At 53.9% G+C, this 4,469-nt stretch overlaps 1 protein-coding gene and 1 long non-coding RNA gene across 6 annotated transcripts in view; both read left to right on the top strand.

The window, feature by feature from the left end:
* LOC307217268 overlaps positions 1-4,469 on the top strand; it is a 129,025-nt gene that overhangs the window by 76,602 nt on the left and 47,954 nt on the right. The window lies entirely within an intron of this gene.
* The window catches only part of SLITRK3 (SLIT and NTRK like family member 3), a 39,567-nt gene continuing 35,463 nt past the window's right edge, over positions 366-4,469 (top strand). For 4 of the 5 annotated variants that reach the window (XR_013839366.1, XR_013839367.1, XM_079977729.1 and 1 more), the window contains exon 1: positions 366-589. The gene's annotated coding sequence lies outside the window, so the exon portion shown is untranslated. Of the gene's footprint in view, positions 590-619; positions 3,393-4,469 lie in introns of those variants that run through there. The other variant, XM_079977730.1, reaches the window with a different exon arrangement.

The following is a 4,469-nucleotide window of genomic DNA, read 5'->3' as shown; positions in this document are numbered from 1 at the left end:
TCGCCCAACCCTCCTTTCCCGCGTCTCGGAGGGAGCCACGCGATTGCTCTGGGAAGCTTAAGGCAGCGGCGGCGGCAGCAGCGCCCTACTGGAGCGAGGCGGTGCGCTTTCGCCTCGGAGGCGCCATGCCCAGCTTGGGCGCCGCGCACCCGGCGCTCTTTCCTCTGATGCGCCTTCGCTTTTCCTGGCTCTCTCCTCGCCGTCGATCCCCGACGCTTCTCTCCTCCTGGGCAAAACTTGAGTGGTGGAGAGAAAACCGCCTCGACGAAAAAGGATTACACCGGCGAAGCAGACAGCCGCGTTGGGCTGGGGAGGGGCGCGTGAGGGTGTCTCCGTGCGCGCTCGAGGGCGCGAGCGCGCCTGGGTGCGCGCCTCGCCGCTGAAATGCAGGCGGCGGGTCGGCAAGGCTGACATGGACCCGGGGCATGCTCCGCGGCCCGCCATGGGGGTCAGCGAGCCGCAGCCGCTCCGGAAAGGAGAGGAAGAAGCTCGGCAAGAGTGCCTCCTCCGTCGGCCCGCAAAGCCACGCCGCCCGGGGAGACCCGGGGAGCTCCGCCTCGCAGCCAGCCCAGCGCTCGGATCTCCTTAGGTATTCGCTGTCCTTCCTGGGTTTTTTGCGCCTTCGCTTCTTGATCTGGCGGAGGGGTGAGGCGCGATTGCGGGGTTTGGCCACTGTGTGTGTGTGTGTGTGTGTGTGTGTGTGAGAGAGAGAGAGAGAGAGAGAGAGAGAGAGAGAGAGAGATGCGATGTTTTTGTTGCCATTGTTGCTCGCTTGCATTTGCAAGACGCACCCCCCCCCAAAGGATCTGGAAGGAAGACCCTTAAAATAGCCAATGTTCTTCCAATGTATACATTGTCACCAGCCTCTTTTCTGTTATTATTTTAGTGTCATCCTTTCATCTCCGCCCCCGCCCGCCAACAACTCTATAAACATTTCACGGATCCTTATTCCCCACTCCTCACCCCGCAACACACACGCGTTTTAAAACGCAGGATTCTCGTGCTTTGTAATGATAATAGTAGCTATGCAGCTTTGTAATCGACAGCGATCGCCACTTCTACGTTGCAACAGGACTTGGTTCTGAAAAGGAGCAGCGCTGGCGAGGAGAGCGATTTGAAGGTGGCGGTGGGGAGCAGAGATTTGGCTGCTCCCTTGTAGGGTCCTAAGAGAACCCGCGTTGGGGCAAAGAGGCACGGAAAGGGGTGGGTGTGTGCGTGCTTGCTGTCCCATTGGATTCCCAGCTTGCCAGCTCTCCACTCTTTGTAGCAGAATCCCCAAAGAGATGATGGGCTGCAAGGGCGGTGGGGACAGAGGCATCAGAATTCCTCCCTAGCGCAAGCGGAGCCTCTTCTGTCTCCGAGGGATGTCACTAGCTGCCACCTGCCAGCCCCACCTCCCCTCCTTTCCTCAAGGGGGAGATCAGGAGGCGGCCACCCAAACCCAACTCTACCGGGCGGGGAGGAATCCTGCCCTGCCTTTCCCTGCTCTAAGCGAAATAGATTTGCAAGAGGCATTATTAAAAATAAATCTGGGGGTATTCCGTTCGCAAGTACCTAGCTTCTGACAAGCGAGGGGCGTGTGGGTCTATGAAAGCAATAGGATGATGGGCCTAACCAACGCACCACCTTCAAGGGAACTTGGGCAAATGGGTGCCCACTTAATCTAGGGGAAGCTGACTAAGCATGGGAGCTTACTGTGTTAGGGAATCTTTCCTGCACTCTAGTAACCAGGCATATTTGTTCTCTAGGTTCCCTCCAGCTCCAGATATGCTCCTTTTGGTTGCCTTCTTGCTTCCTACGGAAAGAGAGAGCTGTTCGATTTACCTTTGGAGATTGGCGGCGGGGGGGGGGGCGCTCCCCTCCCTTGGATCTAGGCAGAAATCGAGGCATAGGTTCTCCTTCTCTGGGGTCAGACAGCAAGTCCAAGCCAACACAATTAGGGAAGAGGAAGAGAGAGAGAGAGAGAGAGAAATGAAAAGGAGGCGAGGCAGGTAAAATAAGCAGAGGGAGGCAGCAAGGGAGCGGTTAAATCCTCCGCCGCCGCCCCCCTCTTCCCTCTGGAAGGAAAAGATGCAAAATGGTCCATTGTCACCCAAGTGGCTTCAACACTTGGCTAGGAGCTTTGGAAAAGGAGGAAGGAGGGGGGAAATATCTGGGAAGAAATAAGAGCCTGTTGGATGTTGTGGGGTGGACTGAAGCCTTTTCAGCTGCAGGGGGGTGGGGAGTAGAAAGAGGAGCGGGGAGGACGAGGAAAGCAAGAAGGAAGGGGAAGGTCTCTCCTCCAAGTTCCCCGGCGCTGCCCTTTCCTTTACCTCTGCTGGGACAGGTTTAGGTTTGATGGAGAACTGCAGGCGAGGGCGGGAGAGAGAGAGCGAGAGAACGCGCGAGCGAGCTCAACTGAGCCTACTACTTTGGAAGCCAGCAGAGAGAGTTCTTGGCTATGTGGAGAGGGGCGGGTATCTCCTCTCCCCTTAATGGCTGCAGCTCTCAAGGATTTGCTGGAATATGCACACTTAGTGGCCCAGGGGACATTCCCCTATAATGATCCTTTTTCCATCCCAGGCTTTCCTCCCCTTCCAGAGGGGGGCGGACGTAGGAGATCACCACCCAGCCACCACCGGGATTGTTCCTCTGCTCCTGGCTGCTTCTTCTTTCTCCATCATCTCGGGTTCCCCCGCTCCTGATCCCCGAATAACTCTTCCTCCTCCTCCTCCTCCTGGCGGGGAATGGGGGGTGGGGGTAGAAAGCAAGCCCAGTACAGTCAGGGCTTCCCAGACGTGCCCCCCCACCTGGTGCCAAGTGCGTCCTCCTACATTTGTTCCCCTTTTCTTCAAGCTCAAATCCATGACGTGGTGGTGGGGGAAGCCTGATTCAGGGGCAACAATGCGCTCTCTCTCACACACACACACACACAAAAGGGAAGAAGGAGTGGAAGAAGGAGCGAAAGGATGAGAAGCCCCAGCCTGAACCTCCTGCCATAGACCTTCCCTCCCTCGTTTCTCAAAGATGAGCTGGTGGTACCCAGAGAAGGCAGCGGCGGCAGCGGCGGCGGCAGATCTAGGAGGCTGCAGCAGCCCCCTTTGCCTCCCTCCTCCATTGACTGTGCCAAACAGCATCTCTGCATCCTAAGGAACCTCATTGCATTCCTAGCACGTCTCATCTTTGCTTGCTTCCCCCCCTTCCTTTTGCTTCAGCCCTCAGCAGGAGTATAGAACCAGAACAGAGAGAAAGAGAGAAACCAGCAATCCTTATTTTATTTTATTTTTAAAAGCCGTTGAAAATTCCGTACGTAGATATCTATTTTTCCAAGTGGGTTTGGCTATTTTTTCCTCCCCTCTCTCCTTTCCCGGCTCTCTCCAAATGTGCTAAAAAAAATTATCTCCTTCGGACCGGTAAGTACAAGCTCTTTCTGGATCTCTCGATCTCTGTTTCTCCCTTCCCCCTCCACGCTTTTCTGCTGGGATAGAGCATCTCTTTCTACCCCTTTTTTTTAATGCAGAAGAGGAAAAGAACTTAAGTAGCTTATCTCTCTGTCCGTCTATCTCTCTCTATTTATCTATCCATCTTTCTACTGAGACAAAGAGCAAAAAATAAGACCTCTCCCCTTCCTCTTTCCTCATTCAGATCGTGCCTGGTAATTTTCCTTCCAACGGGTCCCCCAGTTCCCTTCATTTGCAAATAGATTCTCTGCTTCGATTTATTTCATTTTTCTGTAATGAAATGCTCTTATTCCACCCTGCCCCCACCTGCGCCTCCCATTTCTTTCCCTAACTAGGTCCTTTTGCTATTAAGGGCTTTCTTTTTTCATAACGGGGAGGGAGGAATTCCCTTCGCCTGCATGGGTGTGTTGGGGTGTGGGGGTGGAGTGGAGAGTGCACGATAATCCATATCTGTAAAGCTCCTTTGCTGTGAAGAGAACAGAAATAAATACCAGGACTCTGGCAAACCCGTTTGAAATGGGCAGCAGCAGCAGCAGCAGCAAGTAGGGGCTGTGAAGCCATCCTTGTCAGGAGTCATAGTCTTTAACAGTGATTTATTCTTCTGTGTTGGAATGATCTGGGCAAAAGGAGTCAAGGAGAAAAAGAGATGCCCTCCCTTTGCCGCCCCAAGCAGAGGAGGCTGTAGGTCACGGGGTCCAGTTGTCCCCTCCAAGAGGAATCTTTTGTGAGCTTTTGCTGTAAAGCAAGGGTTATTTCTCCTGGGCTTAGTGTAAAGGTATTTATTCCCCTCTTACTTTTCCTCCCCCTTCTCCTCTTTTGTCCTGCTGGATCATCCCTGGCCACAAAACACCCACGTCCAGAGTCTCCCCCCCACCCATCCTTATTGCCCCCTTTCATTCCACCATCTCTTTCCGTCCGTAGCCCTGCAACTGCCGCTTTCCCCCTTGGGTATGTGGATGGCAGAGGCATGTGCCTCCCGAAGATTAATCATCTCTAAATGATTTAATCAGCTGAAATGACTAATATGGA

The sequence above is a fragment of the Podarcis cretensis genome (genome assembly GCF_951804945.1).
Source record: "Podarcis cretensis genome assembly, chromosome: 5".
NCBI classification, from domain to species: domain Eukaryota; kingdom Metazoa; phylum Chordata; class Lepidosauria; order Squamata; family Lacertidae; genus Podarcis; species Podarcis cretensis.
This window is presented reverse-complemented; position numbering and strand designations above follow the sequence as displayed.